We start from the raw sequence: 23,292 nt of genomic DNA on the forward strand, positions 1-23,292 counted from the left end.
GTCGCAGCTATTTTTCACAGCCTGGGCCGGCGGCGCAATGGATAACGCGTCTGACTACGGATTAGAAGATTGCAGGTTCGGCTCCTACCTGGCTCGAGCATTTTTGCAATCTTTGCATTCTGGCTTTGGATGCCACGGAAGCGAACATAGTTGGTCACATTTTCCAGTAACTAAGCTGGCAAGTGTCTTCTTAGCGCAGTAGGCAGCGTGTCAGTCTCATAATCTGAAGTTCCTGAGTTCGATCCTTAGAGAAGGCATTGATACTTGCATAGAAGTTTTTCCTTCTTTCATTTCAGCTGCATTCATGCAAAAATCGGAAAGTTTTGCTGCGACAGCACACCAAAGGATTTGATGTCCCTCAGCCTGCGGTGACCTTCAGAAGCAGATGCGCTCACACCACACCTGACACAACTCTTGCGTCTGAACAATTACCTGAGCCAAAAGAAAAGTGGAGAATGCGGGCATTGATCCCGCTACCTCTCACATGCAAAGCGAGCGCTCTACCATTTGAGCTAATTCCCCATTCACGTCTGGCATTAGCTCCCAGTTTGCATCTGACTAGCCCCTTATCACTTGCCTCCTCGCTATTCCACGACCAGCAGAAATCTCCTGCTTCAGGTTGGCCTGCTCACTGAACACTTTCAATGCTTTGCTCCAATCGACGTTACTGAGCAATAGCAGGCGAGCAAGGGCAGGACTGGAAGCCATGGATATGGTGAAAGATGCCGAGAAGAGCTCGAGCCTGCGCAAGGGAAGCGACTTGAGCGCAACGTCGCAGCCGCCACGAGCGTGAGGGAGCAGGCGAGAGCCCTTTCTGACTGATGGACAGATGACTTCTATTGCCTGAGGCTTTGCCTGAAAGAAAGTGCTGGCTCTTTACATGCATTGCTGCTCAAAGGCACTCCCTGCTGACACACACATGCAAGTGTTCAAGCAAAACGGCGAAGGCACTGTCCTGTGCCTCAGCTGCAACATGTTCAGCTGCAAACTGCTCGTCATATTATGAGCTCTGCCTTTAGCGAATTGCCACTTACCACGCACATACTTACTTCAAAAGAATGCGCACTGCTTCAAGACGGAGTGCAACCAACCACCTAAGGACGACTTTGCTTTGCTTTGTTTTCGACTGCACTGCTCCGCTCCCCACCTGTCAATCGAAGGGAAGCGGCAGAGGTGCCTATCTTTGGTGATTCTCTGCCGCATGCCTTTCAATGCTGCCCGTCTTGTGTACTTCCTGATGTCGCAGCTATTTTTCACAGCCTGGGCCGGCGGCGCAATGGATAACGCGTCTGACTACGGATTAGAAGATTGCAGGTTCGGCTCCTACCTGGCTCGAGCATTTTTGCAATCTTTGCATTCTGGCTTTGGATGCCACGGAAGCGAACATAGTTGGTCACATTCTCCAGTTACTAAGCTGGCAAGTGTCTTCTTAGCGCAGTAGGCAGCGTGTCAGTCTCAGAATCTGAAGGTCCTGAGTTCGATCCTTAGAGAAGGCGTTGATACTTGCATAGAAGTTTTTCCTTCTTTCATTTCAGCTGCATTCATGCAAAAATCGGAAAGTTTTGCTGCGACAGCACACCAAAGGATTTGATGTCCCTCAGCCTGCGGTGACCTTCAGAAGCAGATGGGCTCACACCACACCTGACACAACTCTTGCGTCTGAACAATTACCCGAGCCAAAAGAAAAGTGGAGAATGCGGGCATTGATCCCGCTACCTCTCACATGCAAAGCGAGCGCTCTACCATTTGAGCTAATTCCCCATTCACGTCTGGCATTAGCTCCCAGTTTGCATCTGACTAGCCCCTTATCACTTGCCTCCTCGCTATTCCACGACCAGCAGAAATCTCCTGCTTCAGGTTGGCCTGCTCACTGAACACTTTCAATGCTTTGCTCCAATCGACGTTACTGAGCAATAGCAGGCGAGCAAGGGCAGGACTGGAAGCCATGGATATGGTGAAAGACGCCGAGAAGAGCTCGAGCCTGCGCAAGGGAAGCGACTTGAGCGCAACGTCGCAGCCGCCACGAGCGAGAGGGAGCAGGCGAAAGCCCTTTCTGACTGATGGACAGATGACTTCTATTGCCTGAGGCTTTGCCTGAAAGAAAGTGCTGGCTCTTTACATGCATTGCTGCTCAAAGGCACTCCCTGCTGACACACACATGCAAGTGTTCAAGCAAAACGGCGAAGGCACTGTCCTGTGCCTCAGCTGCAACATGTTCAGCTGCAAACTGCTCGTCATATTATGAGCTCTGCCTTTAGCGAATTGCCACTTACCACGCACATACTTACTTCAAAAGAATGCGCACTGCTTCAAGACGGAGTGCAACCAACCACCTAAGGACGACTTTGCTTTGCTTTGTTTTCGACTGCACTGCTCCGCTCCCCACCTGTCAATCGAAGGGAAGCGGCAGAGGTGCCTATCTTTGGTGATTCTCTGCCGCATGCCTTTCAATGCTGCCCGTCTTGTGTACTTCCTGATGTCGCAGCTATTTTTCACAGCCTGGGCCGGCGGCGCAATGGATAACGCGTCTGACTACGGATTAGAAGATTGCAGGTTCGGCTCCTACCTGGCTCGAGCATTTTTGCAATCTTTGCATTCTGGCTTTGGATGCCACGGAAGCGAACATAGTTGGTCACATTCTCCAGTTACTAAGCTGGCAAGTGTCTTCTTAGCGCAGTAGGCAGCGTGTCAGTCTCAGAATCTGAAGGTCCTGAGTTCGATCCTTAGAGAAGGCATTGATACTTGCATAGAAGTTTTTCCTTCTTTCATTTCAGCTGCATTCATGCAAAAATCGGAAAGTTTTGCTGCGACAGCACACCAAAGGATTTGATGTCCCTCAGCCTGCGGTGACCTTCAGAAGCAGATGGGCTCACACCACACCTGACACAACTCTTGCATCTGAACAATTACCCGAGCCAAAAGAAAAGTGGAGAATGCGGGCATTGATCCCGCTACCTCTCACATGCAAAGCGAGCACTCTACCACTTGAGCTAATTCCCCATTCACGTCTGGCATTAGCTCCCAGTTTGCATCTGACGAGCCCCTTATCACTTGCCTCCTCGCTATTCCACGACCAGCAGAAATCTCCTGCTTCAGGTTGGCCTGCTCACTGAACACTTTCAATGCTTTGCTCCAATCGACGTTACTGAGCAATAGCAGGCGAGCAAGGGCAGGACTGGAAGCCATGGATATGGTGAAAGACGCCGAGAAGAGCTCGAGCCTGCGCAAGGGAAGCGACTTGAGCGCAACGTCGCAGCCGCCACGAGCGTGAGGGAGCAGGCGAGAGCCCTTTCTGACTGATGGACAGATGACTTCTATTGCCTGAGGCTTTGCCTGAAAGAAAGTGCTGGCTCTTTACATGCATTGCTGCTCAAAGGCACTCCCTGCTGACACACACATGCAAGTGTTCAAGCAAAACGGCGAAGGCACTGTCCTGTGCCTCAGCTGCAACATGTTCAGCTGCAAACTGCTCGTCATATTATGAGCTCTGCCTTTAGCGAATTGCCACTTACCACGCACATACTTACTTCAAAAGAATGCGCACTGCTTCAAGACGGAGTGCAACCAACCACCTAAGGACGACTTTGCTTTGCTTTGTTTTCGACTGCACTGCTCCGCTCCCCACCTGTCAATCGAAGGGAAGCGGCAGAGGTGCCTATCTTTGGTGATTCTCTGCCGCGTGCCTTTCAATGCTGCCCGTCCTGTGTACTTCCTGATGTCGCAGCTATTTTTCACAGCCTGGGCCGGCGGTGCAATGGATAACGCGTCTGACTACGGATTAGAAGATTGCAGGTTCGGCTCCTACCTGGCTCGAGCATTTTTGCAATCTTTGCATTCTGGCTTTGGATGCCACGGAAGCGAACATAGTTGGTCACATTCTCCAGTTACTAAGCTGGCAAGTGTCTTCTTAGCGCAGTAGGCAGCGTGTCAGTCTCAGAATCTGAAGGTCCTGAGTTCGATCCTTAGAGAAGGCATTGATACTTGCATAGAAGTTTTTCCTTCTTTCATTTCAGCTGCATTCATGCAAAAATCGGAAAGTTTTGCTGCGACAGCACACCAAAGGATTTGATGTCCCTCAGCCTGCGGTGACCTTCAGAAGCAGATGGGCTCACACCACACCTGACACAACTCTTGCGTCTGAACAATTACCCGAGCCAAAAGAAAAGTGGAGAATGCGGGCATTTATCCCGCTACCTCGCACATGCAAAGCGAGCGCTCTACCATTTGAGCTAATTCCCCATTCACGTCTGGCATTAGCTCCCAGTTTGCATCTGACTAGCCCCTTATCACTTGCCTCCTCGCTATTCCACGACCAGCAGAAATCTCCTGCTTCAGGTTGGCCTGCTCACTGAACACTTTCAATGCTTTGCTCCAATCGACGTTTCTGAGCAATAGCAGGCGAGCAAGGGCAGGACTGGAAGCCATGGATATGGTGAAAGACGCCGAGAAGAGCTCGAGCCTGCGCAAGGGAAGCGACTTGAGCGCAACGTCGCAGCCGCCACGAGCGTGAGGGAGCAGGCGAGAGCCCTTTCTGACTGATGGACAGATGACTTCTATTGCCTGAGGCTTTGCCTGAAAGAAAGTGCTGGCTCTTTACATGCATTGCTGCTCAAAGGCACTCCCTGCTGACACACACATGCAAGTGTTCAAGCAAAACGGCGAAGGCACTGTCCTGTGCCTCAGCTGCAACATGTTCAGCTGCAAACTGCTCGTCATATTATGAGCTCTGCCTTTAGCGAATTGCCACTTACCACGCACATACTTACTTCAAAAGAATGCGCACTGCTTCAAGACGGAGTGCAACCAACCACCTAAGGACGACTTTGCTTTGCTTTGTTTTCGACTGCACTGCTCCGCTCCCCACCTGTCAATCGAAGGGAAGCGGCAGAGGTGCCTATCTTTGGTGATTCTCTGCCGCGTGCCTTTCAATGCTGCCCGTCCTGTGTACTTCCTGATGTCGCAGCTATTTTTCACAGCCTGGGCCGGCGGTGCAATGGATAACGCGTCTGACTACGGATTAGAAGATTGCAGGTTCGGCTCCTACCTGGCTCGAGCATTTTTGCAATCTTTGCATTCTGGCTTTGGATGCCACGGAAGCGAACATAGTTGGTCACATTCTCCAGTTACTAAGCTGGCAAGTGTCTTCTTAGCGCAGTAGGCAGCGTGTCAGTCTCAGAATCTGAAGGTCCTGAGTTCGATCCTTAGAGAAGGCATTGATACTTGCATAGAAGTTTTTCCTTCTTTCATTTCAGCTGCATTCATGCAAAAATCGGAAAGTTTTGCTGCGACAGCACACCAAAGGATTTGATGTCCCTCAGCCTGCGGTGACCTTCAGAAGCAGATGGGCTCACACCACACCTGACACAACTCTTGCGTCTGAACAATTACCCGAGCCAAAAGAAAAGTGGAGAATGCGGGCATTTATCCCGCTACCTCGCACATGCAAAGCGAGCGCTCTACCATTTGAGCTAATTCCCCATTCACGTCTGGCATTAGCTCCCAGTTTGCATCTGACTAGCCCCTTATCACTTGCCTCCTCGCTATTCCACGACCAGCAGAAATCTCCTGCTTCAGGTTGGCCTGCTCACTGAACACTTTCAATGCTTTGCTCCAATCGACGTTACTGAGCAATAGCAGGCGAGCAAGGGCAGGACTGGAAGCCATGGATATGGTGAAAGACGCCGAGAAGAGCTCGAGCCTGCGCAAGGGAAGCGACTTGAGCGCAACGTCGCAGCCGCCACGAGCGAGAGGGAGCAGGCGAAAGCCCTTTCTGACTGATGGACAGATGACTTCTATTGCCTGAGGCTTTGCCTGAAAGAAAGTGCTGGCTCTTTACATGCATTGCTGCTCAAAGGCACTCCCTGCTGACACACACATGCAAGTGTTCAAGCAAAACGGCGAAGGCACTGTCCTGTGCCTCAGCTGCAACATGTTCAGCTGCAAACTGCTCGTCATATTATGAGCTCTGCCTTTAGCGAATTGCCACTTACCACGCACATACTTACTTCAAAAGAATGCGCACTGCTTCAAGACGGAGTGCAACCAACCACCTAAGGACGACTTTGCTTTGCTTTGTTTTCGACTGCACTGCTCCGCTCCCCACCTGTCAATCGAAGGGAAGCGGCAGAGGTGCCTATCTTTGGTGATTCTCTGCCGCATGCCTTTCAATGCTGCCCGTCTTGTGTACTTCCTGATGTCGCAGCTATTTTTCACAGCCTGGGCCGGCGGCGCAATGGATAACGCGTCTGACTACGGATTAGAAGATTGCAGGTTCGGCTCCTACCTGGCTCGAGCATTTTTGCAATCTTTGCATTCTGGCTTTGGATGCCACGGAAGCGAACATAGTTGGTCACATTCTCCAGTTACTTAGCTGGCAAGTGTCTTCTTAGCGCAATAGGCAGCGTGTCAGTCTCAGAATCTGAAGGTCCTGAGTTCGATCCTTAGAGAAGGCGTTGATACTTGCATAGAAGTTTTTCCTTCTTTCATTTCAGCTGCATTCATGCAAAAATCGGAAAGTTTTGCTGCGACAGCACACCAAAGGATTTGATGTCCCTCAGCCTGCGGTGACCTTCAGAAGCAGATGGGCTCACACCACACCTGACACAACTCTTGCGTCTGAACAATTACCCGAGCCAAAAGAAAAGTGGAGAATGCGGGCATTGATCCCGCTACCTCTCACATGCAAAGCGAGCGCTCTACCATTTGAGCTAATTCCCCATTCACGTCTGGCATTAGCTCCCAGTTTGCATCTGACTAGCCCCTTATCACTTGCCTCCTCGCTATTCCACGACCAGCAGAAATCTCCTGCTTCAGGTTGGCCTGCTCACTGAACACTTTCAATGCTTTGCTCCAATCGACGTTACTGAGCAATAGCAGGCGAGCAAGGGCAGGACTGGAAGCCATGGATATGGTGAAAGACGCCGAGAAGAGCTCGAGCCTGCGCAAGGGAAGCGACTTGAGCGCAACGTCGCAGCCGCCACGAGCGAGAGGGAGCAGGCGAAAGCCCTTTCTGACTGATGGACAGATGACTTCTATTGCCTGAGGCTTTGCCTGAAAGAAAGTGCTGGCTCTTTACATGCATTGCAGCTCAAAGGCACTCCCTGCTGACACACACATGCAAGTGTTCAAGCAAAACGGCGAAGGCACTGTCCTGTGCCTCAGCTGCAACATGTTCAGCTGCAAACTGCTCGTCATATTATGAGCTCTGCCTTTAGCGAATTGCCACTTACCACGCACATACTTACTTCAAAAGAATGCGCACTGCTTCAAGACGGAGTGCAACCAACCACCTAAGGACGACTTTGCTTTGCTTTGTTTTCGACTGCACTGCTCCGCTCCCCACCTGTCAATCGAAGGGAAGCGGCAGAGGTGCCTATCTTTGGTGATTCTCTGCCGCATGCCTTTCAATGCTGCCCGTCTTGTGTACTTCCTGATGTCGCAGCTATTTTTCACAGCCTGGGCCGGCGGCGCAATGGATACCGCGTCTGACTACGGATTAGAAGATTGCAGGTTCGGCTCCTACCTGGCTCGAGCATTTTTGCAATCTTTGCATTCTGGCTTTGGATGCCACGGAAGCGAACATAGTTGGTCACATTCTCCAGTTACTCAGCTGACAAGTGTCTTCTTAGTGCAGTAGGCAGCGTGTCAGTCTCATAATCTGAAGGTCCTGAGTTCGATCCTTAGAGAAGGCGTTGATACTTGCATAGAAGTTTTTCCTTCTTTCATTTCAGCTGCATTCATGCAAAAATCGGAAAGTTTTGCTGAGACAGCACACCAAAGGATTTGATGTCCCTCAACCTGCGGTGACCTTCAGAAGCAGATGGGCTCACACCACACCTGACACAACTCTTGCGTCTGAACAATTACCCGAGCCAAAAGAAAAGTGGAGAATGCGGGCATTGATCCCGCTACCTCTCACATGCAAAGCGAGCGCTCTACCATTTGAGCTAATTCCCCATTCACGTCTGGCATTAGCTCCCAGTTTGCATCTGACTAGCCCCTTATCACTTGCCTCCTCGCTATTCCACGACCAGCAGAAATCTCCTGCTTCAGGTTGGCCTGCTCACTGAACACTTTCAATGCTTTGCTCCAATCGACGTTACTGAGCAATAGCAGGCGAGCAAGGGCAGGACTGGAAGCCATGGATATGGTGAAAGACGCCGAGAAGAGCTCGAGCCTGCGCAAGGGAAGCGACTTGAGCGCAACGTCGCAGCCGCCACGAGCGTGAGGGAGCAGGCGAGAGCCCTTTCTGACTGATGGACAGATGACTTCTATTGCCTGAGGCTTTGCCTGAAAGAAAGTGCTGGCTCTTTACATGCATTGCTGCTCAAAGGCACTCCCTGCTGACACACACATGCAAGTGTTCAAGCAAAACGGCGAAGGCACTGTCCTGTGCCTCAGCTGCAACATGTTCAGCTGCAAACTGCTCGTCATATTATGAGCTCTGCCTTTAGCGAATTGCCACTTACCACGCACATACTTACTTCAAAAGAATGCGCACTGCTTCAAGACGGAGTGCAACCAACCACCTAAGGACGACTTTGCTTTGCTTTGTTTTCGACTGCACTGCTCCGCTCCCCACCTGTCAATCGAAGGGAAGCGGCAGAGGTGCCTATCTTTGGTGATTCTCTGCCGCATGCCTTTCAATGCTGCCCGTCCTGTGTACTTCCTGATGTCGCAGCTATTTTTCACAGCCTGGGCCGGCGGTGCAATGGATAACGCGTCTGACTACGGATTAGAAGATTGCAGGTTCGGCTCCTACCTGGCTCGAGCATTTTTGCAATCTTTGCATTCTGGCTTTGGATGCCACGGAAGCGAACATAGTTGGTCACATTCTCCAGTTACTCAGCTGACAAGTGTCTTCTTAGTGCAGTAGGCAGCGTGTCAGTCTCAGAATCTGAAGGTCCTGAGTTCGATCCTTAGAGAAGGCATTGATACTTGCATAGAAGTTTTTCCTTCTTTCATTTCAGCTGCATTCATGCAAAAATCGGAAAGTTTTGCTGCGACAGCACACCAAAGGATTTGATGTCCCTCAGCCTGCGGTGACCTTCAGAAGCAGATGGGCTCACACCACACCTGACACAACTCTTGCGTCTGAACAATTACCCGAGCCAAAAGAAAAGTGGAGAATGCGGGCATTTATCCCGCTACCTCGCACATGCAAAGCGAGCGCTCTACCATTTGAGCTAATTCCCCATTCACGTCTGGCATTAGCTCCCAGTTTGCATCTGACTAGCCCCTTATCACTTGCCTCCTCGCTATTCCACGACCAGCAGAAATCTCCTGCTTCAGGTTGGCCTGCTCACTGAACACTTTCAATGCTTTGCTCCAATCGACGTTACTGAGCAATAGCAGGCGAGCAAGGGCAGGACTGGAAGCCATGGATATGGTGAAAGACGCCGAGAAGAGCTCGAGCCTGCGCAAGGGAAGCGACTTGAGCGCAACGTCGCAGCCGCCACGAGCGAGAGGGAGCAGGCGAAAGCCCTTTCTGACTGATGGACAGATGACTTCTATTGCCTGAGGCTTTGCCTGAAAGAAAGTGCTGGCTCTTTACATGCATTGCTGCTCAAAGGCACTCCCTGCTGACACACACATGCAAGTGTTCAAGCAAAACGGCGAAGGCACTGTCCTGTGCCTCAGCTGCAACATGTTCAGCTGCAAACTGCTCGTCATATTATGAGCTCTGCCTTTAGCGAATTGCCACTTACCACGCACATACTTACTTCAAAAGAATGCGCACTGCTTCAAGACGGAGTGCAACCAACCACCTAAGGACGACTTTGCTTTGCTTTGTTTTCGACTGCACTGCTCCGCTCCCCACCTGTCAATCGAAGGGAAGCGGCAGAGGTGCCTATCTTTGGTGATTCTCTGCCGCATGCCTTTCAATGCTGCCCGTCTTGTGTACTTCCTGATGTCGCAGCTATTTTTCACAGCCTGGGCCGGCGGTGCAATGGATAACGCGTCTGACTACGGATTAGAAGATTGCAGGTTCGGCTCCTACCTGGCTCGAGCATTTTTGCAATCTTTGCATTCTGGCTTTGGATGCCACGGAAGCGAACATAGTTGGTCACATTTTCCAGTTACTAAGCTGGCAAGTGTCTTCTTAGCGCAGTAGGCAGCGTGTCAGTCTCATAATCTGAAGTTCCTGAGTTCGATCCTTAGAGAAGGCATTGATACTTGCATAGAAGTTTTTCCTTCTTTCATTTCAGCTGCATTCATGCAAAAATCGGAAAGTTTTGCTGCGACAGCACACCAAAGGATTTGATGTCCCTCAGCCTGCGGTGACCTTCAGAAGCAGATGGGCTCACACCACACCTGACACAACTCTTGCGTCTGAACAATTACCCGAGCCAAAAGAAAAGTGGAGAATGCGGGCATTGATCCCGCTACCTCTCACATGCAAAGCAAGCGCTCTACCATTTGAGCTAATTCCCCATTCACGTCTGACATTAGCTCCCAGTTTGCATCTGACTAGCCCCTTATCACTTGCCTCCTCGCTATTCCACGACCAGCAGAAATCTCCTGCTTCAGGTTGGCCTGCTCACTGAACACTTTCAATGCTTTGCTCCAATCGACGTTACTGAGCAATAGCAGGCGAGCAAGGGCAGGACTGGAAGCCATGGATATGGTGAAAGATGCCGAGAAGAGCTCGAGCCTGCGCAAGGGAAGCGACTTGAGCGCAACGTCGCAGCCGCCACGAGCGTGAGGGAGCAGGCGAGAGCCCTTTCTGACTGATGGACAGATGACTTCTATTGCCTGAGGCTTTGCCTGAAAGAAAGTGCTGGCTCTTTACATGCATTGCTGCTCAAAGGCACTCCCTGCTGACACACACATGCAAGTGTTCAAGCAAAACGGCGAAGGCACTGTCCTGTGCCTCAGCTGCAACATGTTCAGCTGCAAACTGCTCGTCATATTATGAGCTCTGCCTTTAGCGAATTGCCACTTACCACGCACATACTTACTTCAAAAGAATGCGCACTGCTTCAAGACGGAGTGCAACCAACCACCTAAGGACGACTTTGCTTTGCTTTGTTTTCGACTGCACTGCTCCGCTCCCCACCTGTCAATCGAAGGGAAGCGGCAGAGGTGCCTATCTTTGGTGATTCTCTGCCGCATGCCTTTCAATGCTGCCCGTCTTGTGTACTTCCTGATGTCGCAGCTATTTTTCACAGCCTGGGCCGGCGGCGCAATGGATAACGCGTCTGACTACGGATTAGAAGATTGCAGGTTCGGCTCCTACCTGGCTCGAGCATTTTTGCAATCTTTGCATTCTGGCTTTGGATGCCACGGAAGCGAACATAGTTGGTCACATTCTCCAGTTACTAAGCTGGCAAGTGTCTTCTTAGCGCAGTAGGCAGCGTGTCAGTCTCAGAATCTGAAGGTCCTGAGTTCGATCCTTAGAGAAGGCGTTGATACTTGCATAGAAGTTTTTCCTTCTTTCATTTCAGCTGCATTCATGCAAAAATCGGAAAGTTTTGCTGCGACAGCACACCAAAGGATTTGATGTCCCTCAGCCTGCGGTGACCTTCAGAAGCAGATGGGCTCACACCACACCTGACACAACTCTTGCGTCTGAACAATTACCCGAGCCAAAAGAAAAGTGGAGAATGCGGGCATTGATCCCGCTACCTCTCACATGCAAAGCGAGCGCTCTACCATTTGAGCTAATTCCCCATTCACATCTGGCATTAGCTCCCAGTTTGCATCTGACTAGCCCCTTATCACTTGCCTCCTCGCTATTCCACGACCAGCAGAAATCTCCTGCTTCAGGTTGGCCTGCTCACTGAACACTTTCAATGCTTTGCTCCAATCGACGTTACTGAGCAATAGCAGGCGAGCAAGGGCAGGACTGGAAGCCATGGATATGGTGAAAGACGCCGAGAAGAGCTCGAGCCTGCGCAAGGGAAGCGACTTGAGCGCAACGTCGCAGCCGCCACGAGCGAGAGGGAGCAGGCGAAAGCCCTTTCTGACTGATGGACAGATGACTTCTATTGCCTGAGGCTTTGCCTGAAAGAAAGTGCTGGCTCTTTACATGCATTGCTGCTCAAAGGCACTCCCTGCTGACACACACATGCAAGTGTTCAAGCAAAACGGCGAAGGCACTGTCCTGTGCCTCAGCTGCAACATGTTCAGCTGCAAACTGCTCGTCATATTATGAGCTCTGCCTTTAGCGAATTGCCACTTACCACGCACATACTTACTTCAAAAGAATGCGCACTGCTTCAAGACGGAGTGCAACCAACCACCTAAGGACGACTTTGCTTTGCTTTGTTTTCGACTGCACTGCTCCGCTCCCCACCTGTCAATCGAAGGGAAGCGGCAGAGGTGCCTATCTTTGGTGATTCTCTGCCGCATGCCTTTCAATGCTGCCCGTCTTGTGTACTTCCTGATGTCGCAGCTATTTTTCACAGCCTGGGCCGGCGGCGCAATGGATACCGCGTCTGACTACGGATTAGAAGATTGCAGGTTCGGCTCCTACCTGGCTCGAGCATTTTTGCAATCTTTGCATTCTGGCTTTGGATGCCACGGAAGCGAACATAGTTGGTCACATTCTCCAGTTACTCAGCTGACAAGTGTCTTCTTAGTGCAGTAGGCAGCGTGTCAGTCTCATAATCTGAAGGTCCTGAGTTCGATCCTTAGAGAAGGCGTTGATACTTGCATAGAAGTTTTTCCTTCTTTCATTTCAGCTGCATTCATGCAAAAATCAGAAAGTTTTGCTGAGACAGCACACCAAAGGATTTGATGTCCCTCAACCTGCGGTGACCTTCAGAAGCAGATGGGCTCACACCACACCTGACACAACTCTTGCGTCTGAACAATTACCCGAGCCAAAAGAAAAGTGGAGAATGCGGGCATTGATCCCGCTACCTCTCACATGCAAAGCGAGCGCTCTACCATTTGAGCTAATTCCCCATTCACGTCTGGCATTAGCTCCCAGTTTGCATCTGACTAGCCCCTTATCACTTGCCTCCTCGCTATTCCACGACCAGCAGAAATCTCCTGCTTCAGGTTGGCCTGCTCACTGAACACTTTCAATGCTTTGCTCCAATCGACGTTACTGAGCAATAGCAGGCGAGCAAGGGCAGGACTGGAAGCCATGGATATGGTGAAAGACGCCGAGAAGAGCTCGAGCCTGCGCAAGGGAAGCGACTTGAGCGCAACGTCGCAGCCGCCACGAGCGTGAGGGAGCAGGCGAGAGCCCTTTCTGACTGATGGACAGATGACTTCTATTGCCTGAGGCTTTGCCTGAAAGAAAGTGCTGGCTCTTTACATGCATTGCTGCTCAAAGGCACTCCCTGCTGACACACACATGCAAGTGTTCAAGCAAAACGGCGAAGGCACTGTCCTGTGCCTCAGCTGCAACATGTTCAGCTGCAAACTGCTCGTCATATTATGAGCTCTGCCTTTAGCGAATTGCCACTTACCACGCACATACTTACTTCAAAAGAATGCGCACTGCTTCAAGACGGAGTGCAACCAACCACCTAAGGACGACTTTGCTTTGCTTTGTTTTCGACTGCACTGCTCCGCTCCCCACCTGTCAATCGAAGGGAAGCGGCAGAGGTGCCTATCTTTGGTGATTCTCTGCCGCATGCCTTTCAATGCTGCCCGTCTTGTGTACTTCCTGATGTCGCAGCTATTTTTCACAGCCTGGGCCGGCGGCGCAATGGATACCGCGTCTGACTACGGATTAGAAGATTGCAGGTTCGGCTCCTACCTGGCTCGAGCATTTTTGCAATCTTTGCATTCTGGCTTTGGATGCCACGGAAGCGAACATAGTTGGTCACATTCTCCAGTTACTCAGCTGACAAGTGTCTTCTTAGTGCAGTAGGCAGCGTGTCAGTCTCATAATCTGAAGGTCCTGAGTTCGATCCTTAGAGAAGGCGTTGATACTTGCATAGAAGTTTTTCCTTCTTTCATTTCAGCTGCATTCATGCAAAAATCGGAAAGTTTTGCTGAGACAGCACACCAAAGGATTTGATGTCCCTCAACCTGCGGTGACCTTCAGAAGCAGATGGGCTCACACCACACCTGACACAACTCTTGCGTCTGAACAATTACCCGAGCCAAAAGAAAAGTGGAGAATGCGGGCATTGATCCCGCTACCTCTCACATGCAAAGCGAGCGCTCTACCATTTGAGCTAATTCCCCATTCACGTCTGGCATTAGCTCCCAGTTTGCATCTGACTAGCCCCTTATCACTTGCCTCCTCGCTATTCCACGACCAGCAGAAATCTCCTGCTTCAGGTTGGCCTGCTCACTGAACACTTTCAATGCTTTGCTCCAATCGACGTTACTGAGCAATAGCAGGCGAGCAAGGGCAGGACTGGAAGCCATGGATATGGTGAAAGACGCCGAGAAGAGCTCGAGCCTGCGCAAGGGAAGCGACTTGAGCGCAACGTCGCAGCCGCCACGAGCGTGAGGGAGCAGGCGAGAGCCCTTTCTGACTGATGGACAGATGACTTCTATTGCCTGAGGCTTTGCCTGAAAGAAAGTGCTGGCTCTTTACATGCATTGCTGCTCAAAGGCACTCCCTGCTGACACACACATGCAAGTGTTCAAGCAAAACGGCGAAGGCACTGTCCTGTGCCTCAGCTGCAACATGTTCAGCTGCAAACTGCTCGTCATATTATGAGCTCTGCCTTTAGCGAATTGCCACTTACCACGCACATACTTACTTCAAAAGAATGCGCACTGCTTCAAGACGGAGTGCAACCAACCACCTAAGGACGACTTTGCTTTGCTTTGTTTTCGACTGCACTGCTCCGCTCCCCACCTGTCAATCGAAGGGAAGCGGCAGAGGTGCCTATCTTTGGTGATTCTCTGCCGCATGCCTTTCAATGCTGCCCGTCCTGTGTACTTCCTGATGTCGCAGCTATTTTTCACAGCCTGGGCCGGCGGTGCAATGGATAACGCGTCTGACTACGGATTAGAAGATTGCAGGTTCGGCTCCTACCTGGCTCGAGCATTTTTGCAATCTTTGCATTCTGGCTTTGGATGCCACGGAAGCGAACATAGTTGGTCACATTCTCCAGTTACTCAGCTGACAAGTGTCTTCTTAGTGCAGTAGGCAGCGTGTCAGTCTCAGAATCTGAAGGTCCTGAGTTCGATCCTTAGAGAAGGCATTGATACTTGCATAGAAGTTTTTCCTTCTTTCATTTCAGCTGCATTCATGCAAAAATCGGAAAGTTTTGCTGCGACAGCACACCAAAGGATTTGATGTCCCTCAGCCTGCGGTGACCTTCAGAAGCAGATGGGCTCACACCACACCTGACACAACTCTTGCGTCTGAACAATTACCCGAGCCAAAAGAAAAGTGGAGAATGCGGGCATTTATCCCGCTACCTCGCACATGCAAAGCGAGCGCTCTACCATTTGAGCTAATTCCCCATTCACGTCTGGCATTAGCTCCCAGTTTGCATCTGACTAGCCCCTTATCACTTGCCTCCTCGCTATTCCACGACCAGCAGAAATCTCCTGCTTCAGGTTGGCCTGCTCACTGAACACTTTCAATGCTTTGCTCCAATCGACGTTACTGAGCAATAGCAGGCGAGCAAGGGCAGGACTGGAAGCCATGGATATGGTGAAAGACGCCGAGAAGAGCTCGAGCCTGCGCAAGGGAAGCGACTTGAGCGCAACGTCGCAGCCGCCACGAGCGAGAGGGAGCAGGCGAAAGCCCTTTCTGACTGATGGACAGATGACTTCTATTGCCTGAGGCTTTGCCTGAAAGAAAGTGCTGGCTCTTTACATGCATTGCTGCTCAAAGGCACTCCCTGCTGACACACACATGCAAGTGTTCAAGCAAAACGGCGAAGGCACTGTCCTGTGCCTCAGCTGCAACATGTTCAGCTGCAAACTGCTCGTCATATTATGAGCTCTGCCTTTAGCGAATTGCCACTTACCACGCACATACTTACTTCAAAAGAATGCGCACTGCTTCAAGACGGAGTGCAACCAACCACCTAAGGACGACTTTGCTTTGCTTTGTTTTCGACTGCACTGCTCCGCTCCCCACCTGTCAATCGAAGGGAAGCGGCAGAGGTGCCTATCTTTGGTGATTCTCTGCCGCATGCCTTTCAATGCTGCCCGTCTTGTGTACTTCCTGATGTCGCAGCTATTTTTCACAGCCTGGGCCGGCGGTGCAATGGATAACGCGTCTGACTACGGATTAGAAGATTGCAGGTTCGGCTCCTACCTGGCTCGAGCATTTTTGCAATCTTTGCATTCTGGCTTTGGATGCCACGGAAGCGAACATAGTTGGTCACATTTTCCAGTTACTAAGCTGGCAAGTGTCTTCTTAGCGCAGTAGGCAGCGTGTCAGTCTCATAATCTGAAGTTCCTGAGTTCGATCCTTAGAGAAGGCATTGATACTTGCATAGAAGTTTTTCCTTCTTTCATTTCAGCTGCATTCATGCAAAAATCGGAAAGTTTTGCTGCGACAGCACACCAAAGGATTTGATGTCCCTCAGCCTGCGGTGACCTTCAGAAGCAGATGGGCTCACACCACACCTGACACAACTCTTGCGTCTGAACAATTACCCGAGCCAAAAGAAAAGTGGAGAATGCGGGCATTGATCCCGCTACCTCTCACATGCAAAGCAAGCGCTCTACCATTTGAGCTAATTCCCCATTCACGTCTGACATTAGCTCCCAGTTTGCATCTGACTAGCCCCTTATCACTTGCCTCCTCGCTATTCCACGACCAGCAGAAATCTCCTGCTTCAGGTTGGCCTGCTCACTGAACACTTTCAATGCTTTGCTCCAATCGACGTTACTGAGCAATAGCAGGCGAGCAAGGGCAGGACTGGAAGCCATGGATATGGTGAAAGATGCCGAGAAGAGCTCGAGCCTGCGCAAGGGAAGCGACTTGAGCGCAACGTCGCAGCCGCCACGAGCGTGAGGGAGCAGGCGAGAGCCCTTTCTGACTGATGGACAGATGACTTCTATTGCCTGAGGCTTTGCCTGAAAGAAAGTGCTGGCTCTTTACATGCATTGCTGCTCAAAGGCACTCCCTGCTGACACACACATGCAAGTGTTCAAGCAAAACGGCGAAGGCACTGTCCTGTGCCTCAGCTGCAACATGTTCAGCTGCAAACTGCTCGTCATATTATGAGCTCTGCCTTTAGCGAATTGCCACTTACCACGCACATACTTACTTCAAAAGAATGCGCACTGCTTCAAGACGGAGTGCAACCAACCACCTAAGGACGACTTTGCTTTGCTTTGTTTTCGACTGCACTGCTCCGCTCCCCACCTGTCAATCGAAGGGAAGCGGCAGAGGTGCCTATCTTTGGTGATTCTCTGCCGCATGCCTTTCAATGCTGCCCGTCTTGTGTACTTCCTGATGTCGCAGCTATTTTTCACAGCCTGGGCCGGCGGCGCAATGGATAACGCGTCTGACTACGGATTAGAAGATTGCAGGTTCGGCTCCTACCTGGCTCGAGCATTTTTGCAATCTTTGCATTCTGGCTTTGGATGCCACGGAAGCGAACATAGTTGGTCACATTCTCCAGTTACTAAGCTGGCAAGTGTCTTCTTAGCGCAGTAGGCAGCGTGTCAGTCTCAGAATCTGAAGGTCCTGAGTTCGATCCTTAGAGAAGGCGTTGATACTTGCATAGAAGTTTTTCCTTCTTTCATTTCAGCTGCATTCATGCAAAAATCGGAAAGTTTTGCTGCGACAGCACACCAAAGGATTTGATGTCCCTCAGCCTGCGGTGACCTTCAGAAGCAGATGGGCTCACACCACACCTGACACAACTCTTGCGTCTGAACAATTACCCGAGCCAAAAGAAAAGTGGAGAATGCGGGCATTGATCCCGCTACCTCTCACATGCAAAGCGAGCGCTCTACCATTTGAGCTAATTCCCCATTCACGTCTGGCATTAGCTCCCAGTTTGCATCTGACTAGCCCCTTATCACTTGCCTCCTCGCTATTCCACGACCAGCAGAAATCTCCTGCTTCAGGTTGGCCTGCTCACTGAACACTTTCAATGCTTTGCTCCAATCGACGTTACTGAGCAATAGCAGGCGAGCAAGGGCAGGACTGGAAGCCATGGATATGGTGAAAGACGCCGAGAAGAGCTCGAGCCTGCGCAAGGGAAGCGACTTGAGCGCAACGTCGCAGCCGCCACGAGCGTGAGGGAGCAGGCGAAAGCCCTTTCTGACTGATGGACAGATGACTTCTATTGCCTGAGGCTTTGCCTGAAAGAAAGTGCTGGCTCTTTACATGCATTGCTGCTCAAAGGCACTCCCTGCTGACACACACATGCAAGTGTTCAAGCAAAACGGCGAAGGCACTGTCCTGTGCCTCAGCTGCAACATGTTCAGCTGCAAACTGCTCGTCATATTATGAGCTCTGCCTTTAGCGAATTGCCACTTACCACGCACATACTTACTTCAAAAGAATGCGCACTGCTTCAAGACGGAGTGCAACCAACCACCTAAGGACGACTTTGCTTTGCTTTGTTTTCGACTGCACTGCTCCGCTCCCCACCTGTCAATCGAAGGGAAGCGGCAGAGGTGCCTATCTTTGGTGATTCTCTGCCGCATGCCTTTCAATGCTGCCCGTCTTGTGTACTTCCTGATGTCGCAGCTATTTTTCACAGCCTGGGCCGGCGGCGCAATGGATACCGCGTCTGACTACGGATTAGAAGATTGCAGGTTCGGCTCCTACCTGGCTCGAGCATTTTTGCAATCTTTGCATTCTGGCTTTGGATGCCACGGAAGCGAACATAGTTGGTCACATTCTCCAGTTACTCAGCTGACAAGTGTCTTCTTAGTGCAGTAGGCAGCGTGTCAGTCTCATAATCTGAAGGTCCTGAGTTCGATCCTTAGAGAAGGCGTTGATACTTGCATAGAAGTTTTTCCTTCTTTCATTTCAGCTGCATTCATGCAAAAATCAGAAAGTTTTGCTGAGACAGCACACCAAAGGATTTGATGTCCCTCAACCTGCGGTGACCTTCAGAAGCAGATGGGCTCACACCACACCTGACACAACTCTTGCGTCTGAACAATTACCCGAGCCAAAAGAAAAGTGGAGAATGCGGGCATTGATCCCGCTACCTCTCACATGCAAAGCGAGCGCTCTACCATTTGAGCTAATTCCCCATTCACGTCTGGCATTAGCTCCCAGTTTGCATCTGACTAGCCCCTTATCACTTGCCTCCTCGCTATTCCACGACCAGCAGAAATCTCCTGCTTCAGGTTGGCCTGCTCACTGAACACTTTCAATGCTTTGCTCCAATCGACGTTACTGAGCAATAGCAGGCGAGCAAGGGCAGGACTGGAAGCCATGGATATGGTGAAAGACGCCGAGAAGAGCTCGAGCCTGCGCAAGGGAAGCGACTTGAGCGCAACGTCGCAGCCGCCACGAGCGTGAGGGAGCAGGCGAGAGCCCTTTCTGACTGATGGACAGATGACTTCTATTGCCTGAGGCTTTGCCTGAAAGAAAGTGCTGGCTCTTTACATGCATTGCTGCTCAAAGGCACTCCCTGCTGACACACACATGCAAGTGTTCAAGCAAAACGGCGAAGGCACTGTCCTGTGCCTCAGCTGCAACATGTTCAGCTGCAAACTGCTCGTCATATTATGAGCTCTGCCTTTAGCGAATTGCCACTTACCACGCACATACTTACTTCAAAAGAATGCGCACTGCTTCAAGACGGAGTGCAACCAACCACCTAAGGACGACTTTGCTTTGCTTTGTTTTCGACTGCACTGCTCCGCTCCCCACCTGTCAATCGAAGGGAAGCGGCAGAGGTGCCTATCTTTGGTGATTCTCTGCCGCATGCCTTTCAATGCTGCCCGTCTTGTGTACTTCCTGATGTCGCAGCTATTTTTCACAGCCTGGGCCGGCGGCGCAATGGATAACGCGTCTGACTACGGATTAGAAGATTGCAGGTTCGGCTCCTACCTGGCTCGAGCATTTTTGCAATCTTTGCATTCTGGCTTTGGATGCCACGGAAGCGAACATAGTTGGTCACATTTTCCAGTTACTAAGCTGGCAAGTGTCTTCTTAGCGCAGTAGGCAGCGTGTCAGTCTCATAATCTGAAGTTCCTGAGTTCGATCCTTAGAGAAGGCGTTGATACTTGCATAGAAGTTTTTCCTTCTTTCATTTCAGCTGCATTCATGCAAAAATCGGAAAGTTTTGCTGCGACAGCACACCAAAGGATTTGATGTCCCTCAGCCTGCGGTGACCTTCAGAAGCAGATGGGCTCACACCACACCTGACACAACTCTTGCGTCTGAACAATTACCCGAGCCAAAAGAAAAGTGGAGAATGCGGGCATTGATCCCGCTACCTCTCACATGCAAAGCGAGCGCTCTACCATTTGAGCTAATTCCCCATTCACGTCTGGCATTAGCTCCCAGTTTGCATCTGACTAGCCCCTTATCACTTGCCTCCTCGCTATTCCACGACCAGCAGAAATCTTCTGCTTCAGGTTGGCCTGCTCACTGAACACTTTCAATGCTTTGCTCCAATCGACGTTACTGAGCAATAGCAGGCGAGCAAGGGCAGGACTGGAAGCCATGGATATGGTGAAAGACGCCGAGAAGAGCTCGAGCCTGCGCAAGGGAAGCGACTTGAGCGCAACGTCGCAGCCGCCACGAGCGAGAGGGAGCAGGCGAAAGCCCTTTCTGACTGATGGACAGATGACTTCTATTGCCTGAGGCTTTGCCTGAAAGAAAGTGCTGGCTCTTTACATGCATTGCTGCTCAAAGGCACTCCCTGCTGACACACACATGCAAGTGTTCAAGCAAAACGGCGAAGGCACTGTCCTGTGCCTCAGCTGCAACATGTTCAGCTGCAAACTGCTCGTCATATTATGAGCTCTGCCTTTAGCGAATTGCCACTTACCACGCACATACTTACTTCAAAAGAATGCGCACTGCTTCAAGACGGAGTGCAACCAACCACCTAAGGACGACTTTGCTTTGCTTTGTTTTCGACTGCACTGCTCCGCTCCCCACCTGTCAATCGAAGGGAAGCGGCAGAGGTGCCTATCTTTGGTGATTCTCTGCCGCATGCCTTTCAATGCTGCCCGTCTTGTGTACTTCCTGATGTCGCAGCTATTTTTCACAGCCTGGGCCGGCGGTGCAATGGATAACGCGTCTGACTACGGATTAGAAGATTGCAGGTTCGGCTCCTACCTGGCTCGAGCATTTTTGCAATCTTTGCATTCTGGCTTTGGATGCCACGGAAGCGAACATAGTTGGTCACATTTTCCAGTTACTAAGCTGGCAAGTGTCTTCTTAGCGCAGTAGGCAGCGTGTCAGTCTCATAATCTGAAGTTCCTGAGTTCGATCCTTAGAGAAGGCATTGATACTTGCATAGAAGTTTTTCCTTCTTTCATTTCAGCTGCATTCATGCAAAAATCGGAAAGTTTTGCTGCGACAGCACACCAAAGGATTTGATGTCCCTCAGCCTGCGGTGACCTTCAGAAGCAGATGGGCTCACACCACACCTGACACAACTCTTGCGTCTGAACAATTACCCGAGCCAAAAGAAAAGTGGAGAATGCGGGCATTGATCCCGCTACCTCTCACATGCAAAGCGAGCGCTCTACCATTTGAGCTAATTCCCCATTCACGTCTGGCATTAGCTCCCAGTTTGCATCTGACTAGCCCCTTATCACTTGCCTCCTCGCTATTCCACGACCAGCAGAAATCTCCTGCTTCAGGTTGGCCTGCTCACTGAACACTTTCAATGCTTTGCTCCAATCGACGTTACTGAGCAATAGCAGGCGAGCAAGGGCAGGACTGGAAGCCATGGATATGGTGAAAGATGCCGAGAAGAGCTCGAGCCTGCGCAAGGGAAGCGACTTGAGCGCAACGTCGCAGCCGCCACGAGCGTGAGGGAGCAGGCGAGAGCCCTTTCTGACTGATGGACAGATGACTTCTATTGCCTGAGGCTTTGCCTGAAAGAAAGTGCTGGCTCTTTACATGCATTGCTGCTCAAAGGCACTCCCTGCTGACACACACATGCAAGTGTTCAAGCAAAACGGCGAAGGCACTGTCCTGTGCCTCAGCTGCAACATGTTCAGCTGCAAACTGCTCGTCATATTATGAGCTCTGCCTTTAGCGAATTGCCACTTACCACGCACATACTTACTTCAAAAGAATGCGCACTGCTTCAAGACGGAGTGCAACCAACCACCTAAGGACGACTTTGCTTTGCTTTGTTTTCGACTGCACTGCTCCGCTCCCCGCCTGTCAATCGAAGGGAAGCGGCAGAGGTGCCTATCTTTGGTGATTCTCTGCCGCATGCCTTTCAATGCTGCCCGTCTTGTGTACTTCCTGATGTCGCAGCTATTTTTCACAGCCTGGGCCGGCGGCGCAATGGATAACGCGTCTGACTACGGATTAGAAGATTGCAGGTTCGGCTCCTACCTGGCTCGAGCATTTTTGCAATCTTTGCATTCTGGCTTTGGATGCCACGGAAGCGAACATAGTTGGTCACATTCTCCAGTTACTAAGCTGGCAAGTGTCTTCTTAGCGCAGTAGGCAGCGTGTCAGTCTCAGAATCTGAAGGTCCTGAGTTCGATCCTTAGAGAAGGCATTGATACTTGCATAGAAGTTTTTCCTTCTTTCATTTCAGCTGCATTCATGCAAAAATCGGAAAGTTTTGCTGCGACAGCACACCAAAGGATTTGATGTCCCTCAGCCTGCGGTGACCTTCAGAAGCAGATGGGCTCACACCACACCTGACACAACTCTTGCGTCTGAACAATTACCCGAGCCAAAAGAAAAGTGGAGAATGCGGGCATTGATCCCGCTACCTCTCACATGCAAAGCGAGCGCTCTACCATTTGAGCTAATTCCCCATTCACGTCTGGCATTAGCTCCCAGTTTGCATCTGACTAGCCCCTTATCACTTGCCTCCTCGCTATTCCACGACCAGCAGAAATCTCCTGCTTCAGGTTGGCCTGCTCACTGAACACTTTCAATGCTTTGCTCCAATCGACGTTACTGAGCAATAGCAGGCGAGCAAGGGCAGGACTGGAAGCCATGGATATGGTGAAAGACGCCGAGAAGAGCTCGAGCCTGCGCAAGGGAAGCGACTTGAGCGCAACGTCGCAGCCGCCACGAGCGTGAGGGAGCAGGCGAGAGCCCTTTCTGACTGATGGACAGATGACTTCTATTGCCTGAGGCTTTGCCTGAAAGAAAGTGCTGGCTCTTTACATGCATTGCTGCTCAAAGGCACTCCCTGCTGACACACACATGCAAGTGTTCAAGCAAAACGGCGAAGGCACTGTCCTGTGCCTCAGCTGCAACATGTTCAGCTGCAAACT

General features: G+C 50.9%; 4 non-coding genes across 4 annotated transcripts; all 4 read left to right on the forward strand.

Annotated features, from left to right (window-relative positions):
* The first annotated feature begins 2,662 nt into the window (after positions 1-2,662).
* On the forward strand, positions 2,663-2,735 carry trnal-cag (transfer RNA leucine (anticodon CAG)). Its single transcript has one exon. It is a non-coding gene; the product is annotated as a tRNA-Leu (tRNA).
* Positions 2,736-3,901: 1,166 nt separating this feature from the next.
* Positions 3,902-3,974, forward strand: trnal-cag (transfer RNA leucine (anticodon CAG)). The gene has a single exon. It is a non-coding gene; the product is annotated as a tRNA-Leu (tRNA).
* Positions 3,975-5,140: 1,166 nt separating this feature from the next.
* On the forward strand, positions 5,141-5,213 carry trnal-cag (transfer RNA leucine (anticodon CAG)). Its single transcript has one exon. It is a non-coding gene; the product is annotated as a tRNA-Leu (tRNA).
* A 17,273-nt stretch (positions 5,214-22,486) lies between these two features.
* On the forward strand, positions 22,487-22,559 carry trnal-cag (transfer RNA leucine (anticodon CAG)). The gene has a single exon. It is a non-coding gene; the product is annotated as a tRNA-Leu (tRNA).
* The last annotated feature ends 733 nt before the right edge of the window (positions 22,560-23,292 follow it).

Source organism: Pristiophorus japonicus, unplaced genomic scaffold (assembly GCF_044704955.1).
Source record: "Pristiophorus japonicus isolate sPriJap1 unplaced genomic scaffold, sPriJap1.hap1 HAP1_SCAFFOLD_207, whole genome shotgun sequence".
Classification (NCBI taxonomy): Eukaryota; Metazoa; Chordata; class Chondrichthyes; family Pristiophoridae; genus Pristiophorus; species Pristiophorus japonicus.